Raw genomic sequence first — 11327 nt, 5'->3', positions numbered from 1 at the left:
AATTATCGTGTAGGAAAAAAATTAAAAAAGCGTTTTAAAGTTTGAAGTTTCAACTTTAACGCGCTTTCGGTAGATTTTCAAAATTTATTTATCTTTCTTGGTCTATGCTTTAAAAAGGAACACATTGCTTTGTTCCTTAAAATTACGTATTTTTGACAACTTAAACCTCAATAAAATAAATTTCTTTCGAAAAATTCAACTCACGTTCCATAAACTACAACATTTCGCCTACAAAACGCTTTTTTAAAAACTTTCCTACGATTTTTTTTGACCGAGTTACACGATTTCGAAATTAACCCTATATGTTTTAGAAATAATGTCGTAAGTCGGTGAAAAATCATCGTAGAAAAAAAATAAAAAATCGTTTTAAAGCTTGAAGTGTCAGTTTTAACGCGCTATTGGTGATTATAAAATATTTTTCTATCTTCCTTGTTTGGTGCTAAAACTAAAAATGTTGATTTGTTCCTTAAAATTACATATTTTTGACACTCTGCAGTTTGATAAAAAAATTTCTTTCGAAAACTTCAACTCACGTTCCATAAACTACACCATTTTGCCTACAAAACACTTCTTTAAAAATTTTCCTACGATTTTTTTTGACCGATTTACACGATTTTGAAGTAACCCCTTTTTTTTCTTGAAAAGTGACGTTTACCGCCGACATTAGCGTTACCCAATGTGCACCACGTGGAGGTTGCCGGTCGGATTTTGCACATTGTGTGTGTGTGTGTGTGTGTGTGGTGTGTCACAGCAGAGATAAGGACCCCACAGTTCGTCACTCCTACAGTATTTAAAGACTCCAAACCCTCTCTGTTGTGTGTATGTGTGTGTGCGTGCGCGCGCGCGCGTGCAAGCGTGACTTTAATATCGTGTGTTACCTCTTCTTTGATTAATTACCGCTTGTAAGCGCTCTCGAATGTCTATGCACCTATCGCTCGTGCTCTGTGGAATTTCGTGCCAAATTTTTGCGCTTCTTCCAATTGCTTTAAATTATTCGGCTGTTCCTCGGGACGTCTTAATCGGCGTTCCATTTCGTCCCAAATGTGTTCAATAGGATTTAAATCTGGACGCTCGTCCTCACACGGCCACCGTAACTCAGCGTTTTTTCGAACGACACGATATTCCATTACTACCACATCCCGCCAATAGTCCAGATTTAAATCCCATTGAACACATTTGGGACGAAATGGAACGGCGATTAAGATGTCGCGAGGAACAGCCGCATAATTTAAATCAATTGGAAGAAGCGCTCAGACAAATTTGGCATGAAATTCCACAAAGCATGATCGAAAGGTGCATAAACATTCGAGAGCGCTTACAAACGGTAATTAATCAAAGAAGAGGTAACACACGATATTAAAGTCACGCCTGCACGCGCGCGCGCGCACGCACACACACATACACACAACAGAGAGGGTTTGGAGTCTTTAAATACTGTAGGAGTGACGAACTGTGGGGTCCTTATCTCTGCTGTGACACACACCACACACACACACACACACAATGTGCAAAATCCGACCGGCAACCTCCACGTGGTGCACATTGGGTAACGCTAATTCGGCAGTAAACGTCACTTTTCAAGAAAAAAAGGGGTAACTTCAAAATCATGTAAATCGGTCAAAAAATTCGTAGGAAAGTTTTTAAAAAAGCGTTTTGTAGGCGAAATGTTGTAGTTTATGGAACGTGAGTTGCATTTTGCGAAAGAAATTTATTTTATTGAGTTTTAAGTTGTTAAAAATACGTAATTTTAAGGAACAAAGCAATGTGTTCCTTTTTAAAGCATAGACCAAGAAAGATAAATAAATTTTGAAAATCTACCGAAAGCGCGTTAAAGTTGAAACTTCAAACTTTAAAACGCTTTTTTAATTTTTTTCCTACACGATAATTTTTCGCCGAGTTTCAGTGGTTTGAAAATTGCTTAATTTTTAGGGTTTAGAAAGTGTTCCCTATTTTTTGTTGAGTAGTGTATATATATATATATATATATAATCCTGATAAAATGAATCAGAAACATCGATTCTTTTATCAGGTTCAATGTCAATTAAATATCACACGGCGAGAATATTGCATGTTTGCCGTGTGGACGCCTAAAAGCTTCAAAATAGTGCGTGTTACAGAGATGAAGTTTTTTGGAAAGATCAAATGCTTTCCTAACACGTTTCTACTATAAATGCATGCTTCCGGAAATATTGGACAGTCGCCATAATTGGCAAATGCCAATACGAAATCCGGAATACATCATTGTACTGTATTATGGTACTGTATTATATATATATATTTTTTTTATATACTTACTGGGTAAAATCTTTTCGTCCGCTGTCATCCGGACCGGGGCCGCTGTCGCCGGAGGGGCCGTGGCCGTTGTCGCCGGAAGGGCCGCTTTCGTCGGGGGGGCCGCTCTCGCCGGGGGGGCCGCTGTTACCGGACTGAGCTGTCCCATCGCCACAGGCAGTGGTAGCGGCGGTGGTAGCGGCGGTAGTACTTGCGGTGGTAGCGGCGGTAGTACTTGCGGTGGTACAGGCAGTACCACCACCTGTGACGATGGGAGCATGGGCGAGTCTGGAAAGTCTATATCCATATCTGCAACAGAAAATACATATATATTATGTATGTATGTATGTATGTATGTATATGTATGTATGTATGTATGTGTGTGCGCGCGCGCGAGAGAGAGAGAGAGAGAGAGTGTGTGTGTGTGTGTGTGTGTGTGTGTGGTGTGGGAATAAATAACGTTTACAATAAATTTTATAAAATCTACTCACGTCCTCCTTCCTCCATGGCTGCCTGTTTGCAAATGGTCGCTTCGCCTTCTAGCTGCGGCGTTACCGCAACGGATCGTAAGGCAATTGTTTCTTTGTGGCGCATTTTCACATATTGCATCCTAATGAACCAATAATACGCGGGCACCGCGGACGTGGGGGGCGCGGCGGGCGCGTCATTAATATATTAATAAATACTTTATACCCAAAACACACAAATAAATATATTATATTCTATCAAGAGACACGGTAGTGTCTCGCACCAACAATATTATATTTTTATTAATATTGAGAAGTTCTATTAATTTTCTTTCTCTTTACGTTGCAGTAATCTCGCTCTCTTCATCCTGTCTATTATCTTCTAACAAAACGATTATCGATGCTCCTGTGTTCAATTTATTATAAACCATTATATTATAAAATAAACTTACACTTTTTTATAAAACTGTACTTTTTCTATTGCTTTGAATCATCTTTCTTTATTACGATTGACTGAGCTATTAGAAAGTGAATAAGGATTACATTAAATAACACAACTTTAATATAACGTAACTTATACATTTATACATGATATACAGGGTGTCCGGTAACTCACGACTCAACGCTCGTGAGTGGATAAAGCGGACTGAACTGAGTGGAAAAGTCCTATACCATTTTGCAATTTTCACAATAGTTAACAAGTTATTAATTATTAAAAATCGTGCTATTAGTCCGGCCTACCGCCGAATGCAAGCGCGCGGCGAGATGCGACCGCCTAGCGATCGAGTGTCTAGCGATCGCAGTGGCAATGGCTAGGCATGCCATTTGTAATAAACAACTTCTCGCGCCTAGCAACTTTGATCGCTAGGCGGTCGCATCTCGCCGCACACTTGCATTCGGCGGTAGGCCGGACTAATACAGCGATTTTTAATAATTAATAACTCGTTAACTATTGTGAAAATTGCAAAATGGTATAGGATTTTTCCACTCAGTTCAGTCCTCTTTATCCACTCACGAGTGTTGAGTCGTGAGTTACCGGACACCCTGTATATATATATATATGTATGTATATATACAGTCGTCAACAAAATTATCGCATAGGTAAATATACGTCAAAATTTCGCATAATTTCAAATAAGCATAACTCCACGAAAAATTGTCGTATCACAAAGTTTTTTTTTCTATTTTCAAGGGTAAATCTGAAGTAAAGGGTAAAGTGTCGGACGCTAATAAACAGATACACAATAAACAGTTAATACACAGCACTTCTCTATAAACTTACTACAGTTATCATTTTTCGACATGAGATCTTTCTAAAAAAGAGTATGATATACGGCGTTTTTCTGTAAAGTTACCGCAGTCATATAGACGAGGTGGAAATACACAATTTTAAGCGCAAACATTCTTCTTCTCCTTCAAAATGCGCGCGTGCACCCCACCCCCCACGACACACACACACACACACATGATGCGCAAAATCCGATCAGCAACCTCCCCGTGGTGCGCATCGGGTAATGCTAATGCTGACGGTATTTGTGCAAAAACGCATAGGTAACTTTGATACGACATATTCTGCGAAAGAAAAGTCGTAGAGACCTCAATTTTTTTTTAATTTGCAGGGAAAAGTATATTTTGCGGTGATTGTCATGAAATTTGCAAAAAAAATTTACTCTATCCCATAGAGTGCGTCAAAGTATGCAATTTTTTTGGAAGCGTAACATGTCCTTATTTTTGTATAAGATGGCGGAAGGGGAAAGGGTAAATTCAAAATCCAACAAATGCTTCTTAAAGTACAGACTTTACCCTTGAAAATAGAAAAAAAACTTTGATACGACAATTTTTCGCGGAGTTATGCTTATTTGAAATTATGCGAAATTTTGACGTATATTTACCTATGCGATAATTTTGTTGACGAGTGTATATATATATATTTAATATCTCTTAATATTGAAATAAACTCTTTATAAATATAAAAATGATCACACGATTTGAAGAAATTTAGTAAAAATTGTTCTCGAGATCTCACCTCAAGATCTTTAATCTCGTCGATAGATACGATATCTTGGTACGCTTTAGTCAGAAGTTCAAGAGTCTTTGTGTGAAACCGCAGTTCGATGGTGACGAAATGCAATAGTACAGATTTCAAATCGTGCAGCTTTCGTCGCTCGAACGAGTTGATCTGCTCCTCCAATCCCTTGACCACTCGGGACACCTCAACGGATGCTTTCATCATTCACACTCGGCCTGTGACTAATAATAAATATTCCTTTTTAGATAAAGATTTGTAACAAGAGATACTTGAGTAACATAGTTATATTAGTTTGAAATGATTTCATCAATATATTTATTGCGCGAATTTATTTATCATTTAAATGATCTTTCGATTTACAATTACGAAAGCCATGGAATTAATGAAATCACGATTAAAATTAAGTGATGCTTGTAAAATGAGGTTTTAATTGTAAGGATACTATCATCTGACGATTCCTAGGCTTTCTTTCTCGAATCTTAAATTATTTAATTATATGTATTAGTTTTAATTAATTAGACAGATTTCGTGAAAGATATGTAATTTGAAGAATCGTTTTTACCTATAATCACCGACGACTGATAACGTTGCGGAAAAGTTCGCCAATCCATTACTCATGGATCGATTTATAGTTTCCGTATCACTATAGACCTGTATTACTTTTGCAAGCTCGTCACTTTTATTATCGCGCAGTCTGAAAATAATATTGCTGGTGAATAATAAACGGAAATGAGGTTTTACATCGAAGCGATTGCGGGTGAAGGGTCCGTGTGTATCGCTGAGGAAAAATAATCGATAGAGTTAGCCGGTCATCACCTGGCTGCTTTCCTGGTAAACGCTGCAAATATCGTGCATAGTTCAGCGAAGTGCTTCTCCACGCCTGTTATACGATCCTGTACAAATTTCGCCTCCTGCTCACTGAAAACAATAGATTTATTCAAACGACTCACCATTCACGATCTGTCAAATAATATCGCGAGACTAAAAGTCGGATGCTCGACTGATTTTATTCTTCAACTTATTACACGCTATTCTGGGAGCACACTCGAAGCATTTCCTCCTCCGTGAAAGGATTTTGTAAAGTATTCAGTGAACTTCTTTGTGCGACAGATTATTTCTCTACAATAATCTCTCGCGATATGTGCGAGACACATTTCGACCAATTGTCCTGGCTGCAATTAAGTCCATCGATGATCTTTTCAAATAAAACTTGGTTAATGTCGATCCATCGACGTCATCGTCTTCGCTAGTTCACCGAGAAGCAGGTTTTTAATTTTGGCGATTGCCTGAGGATAATCGTGGAAGTTCTCTAACCCCAGGAAAGCTACTCTGATCGCCTACGAGACACAGAAATGTGCATGAAAAAATTGTTGTCATTAACGGAAAGTGCGATTGATCAAAGAGAACTCGAGTAAATTTATTAATTTTATTTAATTATATTACTTCTCTAACATTATTAAATAATACTAATAATAATCAGAATAAAATGTATAGGTTACTTACATAGGTTACTTACATTGTATTCAATCTCACTCAATGGATAGGTTATTTAACGACGAAACAATAACACTTTCACTTCACTTCCTCGGCTGCGGTCGGATTTCCCGCCCGGGTCTTCCTTTATACTCATTCACTAGTTCTTTCGCTCTTTCATTCACTCGCTCTCTCATTCACTCTCTCGCTCTCGCTCTCTCTCTCTCTCGCTCTCGCTCTCTCTCTCTCGCCCTCTCACTCACTCGCTCTCTCACTCTCTCTCTCTCTCTCTCTCTCTCTCTCGCGCCCTCTCACTCACTCGCCCTATCGCTCACTCACTCACTCACTCACTCGTTCTCTCGCAAAAACTTCTTGCACTACATCGCGTCGTACACTTGTCGTACACCGACCGGCGAAGATGCTGTCCGTATATCCGTGTGACTTACACATGACGGGTCGATAAGTTAGAGTTTTCTAATGTAGAGCCTCTACATATGATCGTTATGTGTGAGTCACACGGATATACCAACAGCATCTCCTCCGGTCGATATAAACGGAGCTGCTGCCATCTCGACGAAAAAGAACGGACTGTACATTTGATGATGATGACGACGACGTTTCTTAAATGAAATTTTCCAATTTCAGACTTTGCATCGCCATATCTCCGCTCGTAGGGCACGTACAAGAAAAATAAAAACACTTTTATTATATAACTCGACCCTAAGCTATTCATTGAGCCTACTTAGAAGTTCATCCGTTCAGCGGTTATTGAGATCTAATAATCTGAGTGTCTGCGAAAGCGTCGCTTCGCGTAAAAGAGTCACGGTGCGGTCTCGTTGCGCGTATACTTGGCGCAAGACACTACCATGTCTCTTGATTAAAGAATAAGAATAATAATAATATTTTCCTCTTACTCCTAACTGGAGCATAGGGCTTCTAGGAAATTTTGTCAGTTGTCTCTGTTTTTGGCCAGGAGCTTTATTTGTGCCCGTGATTATAAAAGTGGCCTAAGTAAAAAATCTAAAAAAATGAATTTATCCTATATTTTGTATTGCATGCATTTTGTCCGAAAATCAACGTGTGCGAGTATACATTCGAAAATATCGAACGTTCGAGATCTACGAAAGCCGAGAGCTCCGCGTTTCTTTCTTCATTGTCCGCGAATTGTTGTGATACGTTCAGCTGGTACCCTGCGATCCGAAATTTAGCGACTCTAACGACTCGTCGTGTTTATGTTGATTGTCTCACTTCAAACGCGTGATCGGTGATCAGCCAATAAGACGCAACCACACGTTTTGGCAAAAACTGAAAATTGGTAATCCGTTGCCGATCGCTCGTGGAATCGAGTCAGTCGCGTGCCTGCTCTTTCCCGCTCCGCGCTCCGCTGTACTCAGCGTTTAAGAAAGAGTCTGTCGCCTGCTACTGCCCGCGCTGTACTAAAATTGTAACGGAGTGACGCGCCGCGTACTCCGTCTCTGTATTGGAGCCGCGAACTGCATCTCAATCGACTATCGAAAGGCGATCTTACAGTGCCACACGCGAACCGCTAGCTCTGCATTCATTTGCGGTCCGCATTGGATCCGCCGATCCACGTCAGCAATCAAGACGCGCATTGCCGGTGTGCATGTCCGGTATCGACAGTGAATCAAACTATTATCTCGTCAGTTTGTGTCGTCACCTGTGTAACTTTACGTCGGGCGTGTGGTGAGTGATCAAGCGAAGCGTGTTGGCTGGACCGTGGTCTTCGCTAGTGAATCGAACATTGTCAGCGTCCGTCCAATCGTCACCAACCTCCAGACATTCCGATCGGTCATCAAACGTCTCGCCAAACCAACCACCGAGTTCGCGGAGTGATCACTCGCTCCCGACGGCCAGCGTCAATCGCTCGCTCCCGACGGCCAACGTCACCGCGCCTCCCGACGGTCAGCAATGGTCGTGTGAAATAAATGTGACTTTAATTGCACCCGGCTAATTTCTTGAATAAAACCTGCCATATCTCTAGCGAGTCTTCGGATTCGCACGACGCACGCTCCGAACTCAGCGCTGGGCTGTACCGGTTTTCTCAAATCTGCAACTCCGCACGCGCGATCGTGTCCGCGATTACGACGCGCACACATTTAAATTACAATAATGTAAAGTCAGTTTCGCAAAATCACAGAAAATTAAATCAATAGATGAAGCTAATAGTTGGATCGTTAAACAAAATTCAGTTCTTGTTTATTTTGACAGTGGTGTAAGTCATTTATTCTTTCATAAATTTGTGATTTGTGAAAAAAATCAATTATTTTCCTATTATGTCATCAGATAGCGGATCAGGTAAGTAAATATTACGTAAATAATATTTTTATTCCGCTAGGAAGAAACAATTAAAGAAGTCAAGTAGATCTGACCGAACTGGCTATTTTATTGCTGGTAAATACACAATGTTTCGACCTGTGGATTTCAGGTCCTTTTCAAGTGAAAATATTCAGTCAAAACCTACAAATTAAACAATAATATCACTAATAAATCAATATAAATTAATGACAAACCGACGAACCCGAACTCACTGGCTGGAGATGACCGAAGCGATGTCAGAGCGAACACAATTATAAGACGGCACTCAACTGACTGAGTCACCAGCTTCTGAGAAAAATATATCTGAGCTCTGGAAAATGAAATCGTAAATAGCTGGAAGGTCTTCTGTGTCCTTCTGTAGATTGAGTGTGTCATTATTTGCTTTGATGAAATACATTTTTGCAATTTCTCTCTTCCGCCGGTGAGACTCATGATGCAAAATTTTTGTATTGCACCAATCAAATTTGATTCGGTCATCTCTCAAATTTGATTGGTGCAATACAAAAATTTTGCATCATGAGTCTCACCGGCGGAAGAGAGAAATTGCAAAAATGTATTTCATCAAAGCAAATAATGACACACTCAATCTACAGAAGGACACAGAAGACCTTCCAGCTATTTACGATTTCATTTTCCAGAGCTCAGATATATTTTTCTCAGAAGCTGGTGACTCAGTCAGTTGAGTGCCGTCTTATGATTGTGTTCGCTCTGACATCGCTTCGGTCATCTCCAGCCAGTGAGTTCGGGTTCGTCGGTTTGTCATTAATTTATATTGATTTATTAGTGATATTATTGTTTAATTTGTAGGTTTTGACTGAATATTTTCACTTGAAAAGGACCTGAAATCCACAGGTCGAAACGTTGTGTATTTACCAGCAATAAAATAGCCAGTTCGGTCGGATCTACTTGACTTCTTTTAAGTAAATATTATTTTTCTATTATGTCATCAAATAGCGGTTCAGGTAAGTAAATATAGTGTAATATAAAAATAGTATATAATATATATAATATAATACGTAGGCTGCTGGAAAAGTTTCTGCAAACGATATGAAAAAACATGTAAAATTCGGTAAATGGCTTTATTGTTTTTCAAAGTATTCGCCTTTAAGATCGATACACTTTTGCATACGCTCAAAAACCAATTTTCGAAGCATTTTTTCCACTCTGAGGCTGTAACCTCAGAAACCAGTGTTCGGAATGCTTCAACAGCTACTTCAGGTGACACAAATCGCTTACCACGCATCTTATGTTTGATGTTTGGGAACAAAACGAATTCATTAGGTGATAAATCAGGTGAATATGGACAATGAGTCATCAATTCGACATTTTTACTGGATAAAATAATCAACGGTTTGACGTTCTGAGTGACAGCTGGCGTTGTCACGATGAAGGATGATGCGACGATTTCGGTTTGTTCTACGCAATTCATTGATGACTTCTGGCAAACAAATTGTTGTATACCAATCAGCATTTACAGTCCTTCGATCTTCTAAAGCCATGGTTGCCACATGTTCCGTATAACCGAAGAAACAAACAATCATTTACTTGGCAGCACTGCGTGAACGAACAACTTTTGTTGGTTTCGGCTCACTTTGAAACACCCAAACAGTGGATTGTTGTTTACTTTCGGGCTCGTACGAATAGATCCACGTTTCGTCCCCAGTAACGATGTTGTAGACCAAATGTGACCGACCTCGGTTGAATTTCTTGAGCATTTCTTTGCACCATTTAACACGAGCCTGTTTTTCATAAGCTTCGGTCAAATTGTGTGGGATCCAACGACTGCAAAGATTCCGTACGTTCAAGTGATCATGCAAAATCGTGTGTATTGCTTTCATGTCAATGCCCAAGGATGCCTGAATCTCGCGGTATGTCACATGCCGATCTCGCTCAATCATTTCATGCACAGCATCAACATTAGTGGCAACAACAGACGTGGATGGACGACCTTCACAAAATTCGTCATTAAGACAGGTGCGTCCACGTTGGAATTCGGCAAACCAATTATAAACAGTCCTATTGGATGGTGCTTCATCCCCAAAAGCCAAATGAAGTCGATCGATGCATTGTTTCGGAGTTAGACTACATTTTTAATCGTAAAAAATCATTGCCCGAAAATTTTCACGCGAAATTTCCATTTTCTCACAAAATAACTTCTTTTAAAATACTGTGCAAACAAAACTAGTTGGCTGGGTACAAACTGTCAACTGAATTATAGGTTAGAAACGTTTAATTTTACGGATATGATAGTAGCAGAACGTTGGTGCCACTGGAAGTACTAGATTGCAGAAACTTTTCCAGTAGCCTACGTATTTAATTAGAGAAGAATAAAAAAGCATTAATTAATCAACATTATTATTATAAAATGTAAATGAATATGCTTATTTATAACTTGTTATTGTTATTTATAACTTGTTTATTTATAACTTGTCGTTGTCTAATAAAATTCATTATTTTGTCATTCATATAAGTCACTTTTTACATATATAATTAATTTTGAAAATGGTCTAACAAGGGAGGTATCCCGGATGTGAACTTTGTATAGCGAAACTGCTTATATTTTTAAAAAGCACACACCCAGAGGGTCACAACGGTATATGACATTCACTCTCGAAATGTGACCTTGGTCAGATATGGGGCCTCAAAGTTTTGAAAAATAATGGAATTGTTTGTATTTGCGACTTGTTCTAATATTGTAAAGCAATAACAAGGTAATAATTCAGTGATAATAAAATGATAACAATATCTAG

The 11327-nt window shown here is 39.2% G+C and overlaps 2 pseudogenes; both read right to left on the bottom strand.

Annotated features, from left to right (window-relative positions):
- Nucleotides 1-920: 920 nt before the first annotated feature.
- LOC105282207 lies at nucleotides 921-5821 on the bottom strand (annotated as a pseudogene).
- Nucleotides 5822-8707: 2886 nt separating this feature from the next.
- LOC113561585 lies at nucleotides 8708-10305 on the bottom strand (annotated as a pseudogene).
- Nucleotides 10306-11327: the final 1022 nt, after the last annotated feature.

Source organism: Ooceraea biroi, chromosome 3 (genome assembly GCF_003672135.1).
Source record: "Ooceraea biroi isolate clonal line C1 chromosome 3, Obir_v5.4, whole genome shotgun sequence".
In the NCBI taxonomy this organism is placed as follows: domain Eukaryota; kingdom Metazoa; phylum Arthropoda; class Insecta; order Hymenoptera; family Formicidae; genus Ooceraea; species Ooceraea biroi.
Note: the sequence above shows the minus strand (reverse complement) of the source record. Positions and strands in the feature narration are given on the sequence as shown.